Raw genomic sequence first — 10,921 nt, 5'->3', positions numbered from 1 at the left:
GATGGAGTAGTTTAGCGCCAGTCAAATGTAGGGTATTTGGGGGGAAAGGGTAACAAAGGCGGAATGATAAAAATGTCACCAGAGTGAAGAGGAATTATATGATAGCCCTTGTAAGACAATTTAAGAAGACTGGACTCTTTCATTGAAAGCAGTGGGGAGCCATTGAAGAATGTTGGGCTGGAAAATGACTGAAGTGGAAGAAAGGATTGGAATGGGGCAAGGTTAGAGGAAGGAAGACTTGTTAGGAGTCTGTCGCATTGATCCAGGCAACAGATGGTGGTAGTATTCGTGGAATAGAAAAAACATTACAAAGGAAGAAACAGCAAAATCTGGTGATTGGCTGGGGCCCAGGATAGGGAACAACATCTGGTCAGGGAGATGGAAGAGTCAATAATAATCCTGATAAAGATGGTGCCTTTCACCCATCTGGAAAACACCCAAGTAGGAACAAGATGTGGCTAAAGGCAGAAGGGAGATTATGAGTTCCATTGAGTTTGTTGACACTCTTCACAAGCAGAGACACAGACAGGCAGGGGGGACCCTGAAATATACTGGCTCTCCTCTGTCTCTTTCAAGTATAAGTAAAGGAAGGAGGAAATAATGATGATGTCTCTGTTCCCAGGACCCATCTCAGGGACTACATCTGAGTGACCCCTGATGCATGATGTGGAGAGTGGGCATGACATGCTTCTAGGGGGAATCTACCTTTCTTCTAAGTGGGAGGACACTTCCCATGACAGTCAGACAGAAGTAACCGCTCAAGAGCCATGGCTTTGAGAATTGGGGTATCAGGACTCTGCAACGAGAATCAGATACTTAGTGCCAAAGCTCACATGACCTCATTGCCAAGTTCTCAGCAATATGCTTTAACAGGCCTCAGTGGTCATAGAGGGTAAGGAGTTTGGGGAAATAGAAGCAGCCCTGAAATAGCTACAACCTGAGTGGGGGGCTTTTGTCCTTTCTCAGGATCCTGGCAAGGTCTAAGCAATATATCCAGGTTTGGGATCAGCGAATCAGACCAAGTTGAAATGAGTCTAGACAGATTGGATGTATGGGAAGAAAAATATTAACTTTTCTCATCTTAGGTTTGTTGGCTTGTGAATTTTCTTTTGTATTTTAATGGCGCAAACCATTTGCAGTGGAGGTCTTATTTCTTGCAAGATCATCGCTTGTGCAATCCTATCTGGAGCAATATGTAGAAGTGAAAGAAAAAATGAGGAAATGTATTTCAATCACTTTGAAGAAATCATTCAAATTGCTAGATATTTGTTTAATGCCAATACCTTTCTAACACACTTAGTTGAAATACTGTGCTTCTCTGTGCTGTTAGCGAACAAAAATGAAAGAATTCAAATATTGTGGTGCAAGGGCACCATTTTTCTGTTTTCAACATGAGTTTTCCAGTTCATGTTCCCATTACTTATCATCTATCACATCCTCTGTCTCTCTCCATGCTAATATTTTACACACCAACAGGCTATCAATACACCATTAATTGAGTGTATTTCACTCTAGGAAGTCTGTTAGGAATGCCCAGAAAAATTCTATTTAGCTTATGTTAAGGGTTGAAATTTCTTCTACAAATGAGTAAATTTCTTCTAAGATAAGAACTGTGGCAGGAGCTATGGGATTAGGGCTCAACGGTGACCTGAATTTCTATGCACAGAGTCCGGTCAACTTCCTGACAAGGGTGGCCGACTCCCTTCTGCTGAATTACTCACTGTCAGCCATACCAGGGAGTGATTTAACTCAGTTTATAAGACTGTTCCACTATCCTCAGGGGAGTGTTTAGTTAGTCACCAGCATCAGCTTTTGTTGGTCCCACATCATACAGCCCCCATCCTTCCTCTGTAACAGTTTTGGCTGCAATGGAAGTGGCATTTTAACACTAATAACCTGTACCCCTAATGCAGCTATTCTTGTGCACCAGGTGCTGTTCTAAACGCTGTTTTACACGATCTCATTTAATCCTCAGAACCACCTGCAATATGGGATTATTGGCTGCATTTTAGAAATGACAAAACTGAAGTTCAGGGAGAGGAAGACATTTCCCAAGGGTCACCCAGAACTGGAGTTTGAACTCAACTGTTTGACTCTTGAATCTGTCCTCTTAATCACTGGACCAATGGCTTGCAAATTTGTTCCCAAAGGAAGAAGGGGCAGAGCTCCAGGATCCTACCCCAACCAAGCAACTCTTCTTTTGTTGTTTTATAGACTGAGGTTCAATGTAGTGCTTATTGAAGTAAGGGTCCACAGCCATGTTTTAAAAACAGTTCGAAGGGCCTGCATTGGCTCTGTTGTCTCTGGGCAGCATTTGAAGCAGTTCTACTGCACATGGAACCCAGAAGTGCCTGCATTGTGCACCAAAGGCCACTAAATGATTGATGAAAAGAAAAGCCCTACTGATTGGCTACGAAGCCTAAAATCTTATGTCAGTAACTCTGGGTTAGATCAACGAAGGCCTGTCAAACGGATCATATGACAAGACAAAGGGTAGCCCAGTACAAATTAACTCCCATCTATCTTTGGCATCAATTTATTAGCCACTTTGTCATTCAGGAATGTCCCAGGACAGGAGACATGGGCAGGTATATTTTGTTAGTGGGAAGGCCAGAGACAGTTACAACAGTGGGGACCCACTGAAGACCTCATGAGAGATCAAGTGGGACAAATGAGGGAAAAGCTTTTTTTTTTTTTTTTTTTTTCCCATAATGGGCTAGTCCCACATAGCAGAAATTAAAAAAAAAAAAAAATGAGATGGCTCTGATACATTGCAGAGTTTATTTAAAAGGCAATTAATCAGATTTAATTTCTTAGCGGCCACTCTAAGAAACTACATGGCAAGACTCTTTATAATTTTTCCTAATGACAGTTCTACAGTTAGAAAAACATTACTGTCTTCCTTCTAGAGACAGCTATCATTTCCCAATTCAGAAAAGATGTTGTGAGAATTTACTGTATGGCATGAAAACTTTTTGGAATCAAAGCATCACTATTATCTAATAGATAAAGGAAGCCCAGATTATAGAGAAGTAATGTGTATAAACCACAAACACTCAGCAAATCAAATGCAATGGGATTTCCTGCATGTCTGTACTTCAAAGTTCTTGGACACCAAAAGGCAGAAGCTGAGGAATCTGCCTCTTTGATGCTGCAAGTAATTTTTTATATCCCAAGAAGTGAGACCTAGAGCAGACAGATTTTTGATTCTGTGAAAAGTGATCCAATATGGCTTTCAGTTCTGAAAAGTAAAGAAAGTAACTACCCTCTGTTCTTCTTGGGGGAGAAATAATAACCTGGATTCAGACACTTTAAACCCAGAGGTCCATTTAGTCACATAAATCAAATATAATCTAACAGACTTCTCTTTCTCTGAAGATACTTTTTGTGGTGGAGGAGGGCAGAATCCAGGGCAGAAAACTTTTCTTTTTCTTTATATAGATTTATGCTGCTTTACAATAGCATATTGTTTATTGTTAAGAAGACCCTCTCAGAACATGCAGGCCTGTGTGTGTGTGTGTGTGTGTTTGTGTGTGTGTGTTTGTGTACATAAATGCATGTGTTTATGCATTACTGCTCCCATACAAGATCTTGTATCAGAGAATCTGAAGACTGCAGGAAAGTTGGGTATGTCTGAACGTGACATTTTATAAAAGACTTTTGATTGGGTTACAGATGTCCATACTTGGTGTAATAAACGACTCAATAGTCACAGTTTGGGAGAAATATACTGACACTGAAACATTTGTCTGCTGAAGTATATAGATTAAGGCTGGTTCGGGTAGAGTATGGAGCGTCCCTTGGAGAAATAACACAATCATCCTGGAAAGAGACTGATCCTGGGATATGCAGTGATGGGCCAGGAAGCTGACTTAAGATGACGAGATAAGACGAGGCACTTCTTTTTCCTTTGGGGCCTCCAGATAATTGGGCCAGGAGGGGAGACATGTTAGAGGAGACTCCCATTGAGGGGGGTGCATATGTGTGTGCTGGAGGGCATGTGATGATAAGCTGGTTCTTGCAACATGGCCGCATGTCACTGGTGACTCCCTATAGGTCTGGCTATGGTAATTAAATTAGTCAGTGTGGTGTACTTCCCTTGCATAATTGCCAACTTTTCAGGTTTTCAAGTAATCAGGGTTGTAGCATGGAATGACCACCAAATTTACCAATATGGAACTCACTGGGGACCTTGATAAAGACTTATTTAAAGTAACAACCTGGCCTCTGCTGCACTGTGAGGAATCAAAGAAGGCTTGATGCCCCTTTTGGGGATGAAGCAATATGGTGGGGCAGTGGCAGCTTCAGGAGACTCATTCTAGGGAGATAAAGGAGTGATCGGTGGCCCACAGAAGGAGGAGAGACCTAAAGTCTGAGCCAGATCGTTGGCTGAAATGATAAATGATGACCAGGGAGGACCTGTAGAGAGAAGAGCCCAACAGTCACATAAGGTGAATGCTCAGATCTTTACTTTGGATATTTAAAGTTAATACAAACATGGCAGTGCAAATATCTCTTCAAGATAATGATTTCATTTCCTTTGGATACATACAGAAGTGGGACTGCTGGATAGTATGGCAGTTGTATTTATAATGTTTTGAAGAACCGCCATACTGTTTTCCATAATGGCTGAACCAGTTTACATTCTCACCAGCAGTGCACAAAAGTTTCCTTTTTTCCACATGCTCACCAATACTTGTTATCTTTTACTTTTTTTAAAAAGAAATATTTATTTATTTGGCTGTGCCGGGTCTTAGTTGAGGCACGTGGGATCTTCGTTGCTGCATGCAGGATTTTTAGTTGTGGCATGTGGGATCTAGTTCCCTGACCAGGGATTGAACCCCGGCCCCCTGCATTGGGAGCGTGGAGTCTTAGCCACTGGACCACCAGGGAAGTCCCTATCTTTTACTTTTTGATGATGGTCATTGTAACAGGTGTGAGGTGACATCTCATTACGGTTTTGATTTGCATTTCTCTGATCATTAGTGCTGTTGAGCATCTCTTCTTATACCTGTTGGGCATCTTACTTCTTCTTTGGAAAAATGTCTATTCAAGACCTTTGCCCATTTTAAAATATGGTATTTGTTGTCTTTGCTATTGAGTTGTAGAAATTCCTTATATATTTTGGATATTAATCCCTTATCAGATATATGACTTGCAAATATTTTCTCCCATTCCACGGGTCGCCTTTTCATTTTGTTGATGGTTCCCTTTGCTGTGCAGAAACTTTTTAGTTTGAGGCAGTCCCACTTGTTTATTTTTGCTTTTGCTGTCTGTGCTTTGATGTCAATTCCAAAAAAATTCATTTCCAAGTCCAACATCAAGGAGCTTACCCCCTGTTTTCTTCTAGGAGTTTTATGGTTTCAGGTCATACATTTAAGTCTTTAATCCATTTTGAGTTGATTTTTGTGTATGGTGCAAGATAAGACTCCTTTCATTCTTTTGCATGTGGTAATCGTTTTCCCAACACCATTTATTGCAGAGACTATCTTTTCCCCATTGTGTATTCTTGGCACCTTTGTTGAAAATTAGTTCATTGAAGCATTATTAGTCACAGTAGCCAAAATATGGAAATAAAGTGTCTGTTAAAAGATGAATGAATAAAGAAAATGTGGTATATATATAGAGAGAGAGAGAATGGACTACTATTGAGCTTTTAAAAAGAAGGAAATGCTGCCATTTGCAACAATATGGATGAAACTGGAGGGCATTATGCTAAGTGAAATAAGCCAGACACAGAAAGATAAATATCATATGATCTTACTTATATGTGGAATCTAAAAAAAAAAAGCCAAACTCATAGTAACAGAGAGTACGACGGTGGTTATAATAGGCTGGGGGGTGGGGGAAATGGAAGATATTGATCAAAGGGCACAAACTTTCAGTTTATAAGATACATAGTTCTAGAGACCTAATATACAGCTTGGTGACTATGGTTGATAATAATGTTTTATATACTTGAAATTTGCTGAGAGTAGATCTTAATTGTTCTCACTTGAGTTATTTTTTCTTAAGTTTAAGTTAGTTATAAGGAATCCAGTTACTCAGTTTTATTCTATTCAGATTTTTGTAATTATCTTGGCACTTTTGGTTATTTCTGAATAAAGCAATTGGTAATGAGTCTAGGAGATGGAGTTTATTGTTTTTGATGGGCACATTTCTCTAGTTTGTGAATTATGGACCAAAAATGGAATGGTAGCTCTGAAAATAAAATTCAGGCACAAAGATGTTTGTTTTTAATCTTCATGTAGGACACTATAACAATATAAGTGTCTCTACCTTCTTGGACTAAAGACATCATGCTTTCCCATGACCCAAAATGGAAAATCATTCCACTGTTCCTGGCACAGCTTGGAACACACACCATGTGAAGGAGTCATAAAATATTTTACTTGTTTTATCTTACTTTTTCCTCTTGCTAGTTCCCTTTATTTTGGCAGGAGGTGGGATGTGATGACCTAAATTAGGCTTTTCCACATCTAATTCCCAGATTCTTGGACACCAGTTTTACTTTCCTACTTAAAGATATATGAACTTCCAAAAGTTACCCAGAAAGAGTTTCACTGAAGGCAGATGTCCTATCAGTTACAGCATGGTCTGAAACAATTTATTTGAATGGGATTTCCATTGCCTTTTAAGCAGATCGGTCACATGAAGCAAATTTACAGTACAGTAAGTGGTATTTCCTGAGGTGATGGATCTCCCCTCTAATGGCCTCTAAGCGCAAGTCGCATAAACCATAATGCTTTTTGCACACAAGCCTGTAAATGCCCAGTGCAGATTTTACCAAATAAGCTTCCTTCTGCGTACAGGGTTCTAAAAGTCTAGGCAAGCAATTCAAACAAAATTGTGTTTGCCTCTCTTCACTTTTTTCTACGTTTATACCCCTGGGTTTTTGTTAACATTTAAAAAAAGATATTTAAAACTGTACTTCAGCCACCTTGTAAAATGAAAGAGTACATTGTACAGGCACCAAAGGTACACGTCAGTGCTTTTATCACATTCAGGGTCCTGCTCGGCTGCACTAATTGGAAACATGTGTTGAAAATGCAAGACAGGATTTTCAGCTGTTCTCTAATTAAACGGAATAAAATAAGGACTAAACCTCACATTTCTTTATAACAGGCTGCTGGGTTGTTTTATTAGCAGGACTGATGGGCTCTAGGGACGCTGATACTTGCTTTAATATTTAAGACATTCTCAATGACGCTATGGTACGATTTAGCCACATTCATAGCAGGCCTGGTTGCAAATGCTTCTCTGATAAGGCGATAAGGGAAAGTGATAGAAAACCTAATTATTTTCAAGTGCATTGGAAGACTGACTTGTGAAGATTTTCTATATTCTTATAAAGTTCAGTTACTGAGAAAATCATCAGTGAGGTGGAAAAAGTACCTCCTCACGCACTTACCCACTGAAATCTGTGGAGAAATAGTGGCCAAAATATGTATCTACTAGAAAGACAGTGAGAAATATTGTCTCAAGTTTTCTGTTGAAACTTGAAAACAAAATATAATTTGATTTTTCAAAAAGTGTTATTTCTGCCACTTTATATTTGGGGAAAAGGTACTCTATAGCTCTTAACTGTCCTGAGATCAGAATCCCAGGGAATAAAGGGCTGGTTCACAATGTCTCCTTCCAGGATTTAAGCCCCTCTTTCATGATGCTTTATGTTATTTAACATCCATTGAATGGCACCAGTGTATTGAAATCCATGCCCTCCCTCCCCCAGCGAGGTTTGGATCCAGAACAGGTACAAAGTGCTGAAGCCTTAGGAAATAAATGTGAATATTGCTTCCACTAGCGTGGTTGCACCTACAGCCTCTAGAAAGAGGTGCCAGGAGAAGTGAATTAATGAGGACAGAGGCGGCAGCTCCTCCAAAGGTGTATACGAGCCGCATTCTGCAGGAAATGGGAATGTCAGAGCAGGGCTGGGAATGTTCAAGAAAGAGGCTAGTTCCACAGGAGGCTTAAAAATATCCTGAAATCACTCTGAGAGGAAATGATGAAACCACTTCTGCTTGTACCAAAGGCCTGGGCCCAGGCACTAGAAAGGAGTTCACTCTGTTGTGAGCGCATCGTGTCGCTCTAACAGGAGACTCGCAACTTACAAAGATTATTGGAAAGGTTTGACCTGTGGCGGTATGCAGCGGGTTTTGACAATTTTCCAGACAGGCTGGGAATAGCGTCATGGAGTTATACAAGCCGCAAAGAGATGGGAGACCTCTGGGTGCCTGTGGTTATGCCCTTATGTGCTCCCTTTCAAAGTACAAATCTAATCAGGTCACCCCTTACTTCCCTTAAGATCCTTCTATAGCCGTTCATTCAAGTCAAAACCAATAGGTAGCCTGCACTACCCTCTCAGCCTCGTGCTTCAGTTTTTCTCTCTCCCTTCACTGCACCCACAAGGCACGGAAGATGCCACACTCACCCATTCCTCGGAGCCTCACACACGGCTGAGGATCCCTCAGCCAACTGGCAAGGCCACAGTCATCCCAGAATTCAGCTCAAACTTCTTCTGTCTCCTCTTTCAAGTTTCCCTTGGCTACAGCCTCTCCCTGTACTCTCCCAGCAAAATAAGATCAGGTTCATTCTCCCTGTGCATTGAGCACACGGGGCACAGCTCTTTCACGGCACTTACCACACCCTGATTGTCTGTGTACAGCTCTGCCTCTTTTCTTAGTCTAGACTTCCAGACACCAAGAGACAAAAGTGATGTCTTATTTATTTTTCTAGCCCCAGTGCCTGGCAGAGTGCTTGGCACAAAGTGTTGAGTAGACATCTGATGAATGAATGAACACATACACGTCAGGACTTGTGTTCTAACCATAAGTGAGAATTGTGTGTAAGCTTAAGGTACCATATCCTTGTTCAGAATCCAAATTTCAAATTCTTGAGTTTCATAAGATGACTGATACAAAGGATAGTAAAAGTGAAAGTACCACTGGGTTACTATCAGCAAAAGAAGTTCAACATTGGCTGATTGTAGGCAATTAGAAAGTTACTGAATGGTAAAAATGAACTTATTTACAAAACAGAAATAGAATTACAGATGTAGAAAACAATCTTAAGGTTACCTGGGGGGAAAGGGGAGGGAGGGATAAATTGGGAGATTGGGATTGACATATACACACTACTATATATAAAACATAACTAATAAGGACCTACTGTATAGCACAGGGAACTCTACTCAGTATTCTGTAATGATCTATATGGGAAAAGAATCTAAAAAAGAGTGTATATATGTATATGTATAACTGATTCACTTTGCTGTTCAGCAAAAAGTAACACAACATTGTAAATCAACTATACTCCAATAAAAATTTTTTAAAAATTATGAAAGTTACTGATGTCATGTATGACAGGTTAGGGCTGTAATAGAAAAAACAAAGAAATGCCCTTCAGGGACTTCCCTGGTGGCACAGTGGTTAAGAATCCGGCTGCCAATGCAGGGGACATGGGTTCGATCCCTGGTCCAGGAGGATCCCACACGCCGCAGAGCAACTAAGCCCGTGCGCCACAACTACTGAGCCTGTGCTCTAGAGCATGCGAGCCACAACTACTGAGCCTACGTGTCACAACTACTGAAGCCTGCGTGCCTAGAGCCTGTGCTCCACAACAAGAGAAGCCACCGCAATGAGAAACCTGCGCACCGCAACAGAGTAGCCCCTGCTCGCCGCAACTAGAGAAAGCCCACGCACAGCAACGAAGACCCAACGCAGCCAAAAATAAATAAATTAAAAAAAAAAAGAAATGCCCTTCAGAAATGTCAATATTTTATATAAAATTCCTCAAGAAAATACTAGTATTTGTTTTATTATATACTTTTTTTCTCTCTCTCACCTTCCTCAAATGCCATAATTCTTACAGAATATAAAATTCTTATTAAACAAACATGGCCTTCAGATGATATATTAAGTATGAAAATCTGTCTCCAAGTCAGAATTTTGACATTCTAATCTAAGGAAAGATAACCAGTTATGGCCAATACAGAAGAACTGCCATTTTATCTTTTGAGGGAGAGTATGAATAAATGAATTAATGAGTGAATACATGAATATACTTAAAGCTCTGGGATAGATTTTCTCTTCCCTAGAAAGCACTTGGACAGACACTTAAAGTGTTTTCCTCTGGACTTCTTCATTTTTTATATTTCAGTGGCCAATCCACCTCCCTTCTGACAGTCACATTATTTCTTTAGATAGGTCAATACCTTCAATCAGGTCTTGCTTTGCCGAGAAGTCATGTCATCTTTTAAAAATGACATGGCAGGTATGGTGAGGGGTAGACAGTATTATTTTAACATTTAACACTAGGGAAAATGTAACATGAAAACATGTTCCCTGACTGATAAAAACAAGGAACAATTAAAAGAAAGAGATAATAGCTGAGTGGTTCTGCATGAGAAAATAAGAGGAATTAGGGGAAAGCTGAGAGGAGAGGAGAGGAGAGGAGGGAGGAGAGAGGGAAGGGATGGATGGACAACGTGGCAGGAGGCTGGATCCTATGGAGACAAGTTGCCAATGGGAGATTCATGAGTAGGAAAGCCAGAAGACTTTACAGAGTTATGGTAAAATCAAATGTAAGTGCTCATTTTGAGGTAAACTGCCTCTCTCTGACCCACACCTTCAATAAATTCTGCTATACACAGAGATTTCTCAGTGCTTTTGTCATGGAAATCAAAGAAAATGAAGTGAGTTCCATGGCTGAGTTGGCATGGATGGGAGAAAAAAGAAAATTGGGGTTGATAAAACATGAGGCTCAGCCCCACAGAATTCAGAGCAGAGGTAGCCATGAAAATAAATCCCGCAGGAATTCACAAAATTCTTGGGAAGAGCATCAGACTTTAGAACGGATCAGGGACAAGGAGCTTGAGCTATTAAATTTCAAAGAGGGGGTCAGTGTAGCTGATAATCTGGTG

This window comes from Balaenoptera borealis, assembly GCF_965194805.1.
Source record: "Balaenoptera borealis genome assembly, chromosome: 2".
NCBI classification, from domain to species: domain Eukaryota; kingdom Metazoa; phylum Chordata; class Mammalia; order Artiodactyla; family Balaenopteridae; genus Balaenoptera; species Balaenoptera borealis.
The sequence above is the reverse complement of the archived record's forward strand: the minus strand, read 5'-3'. Positions refer to the sequence as shown.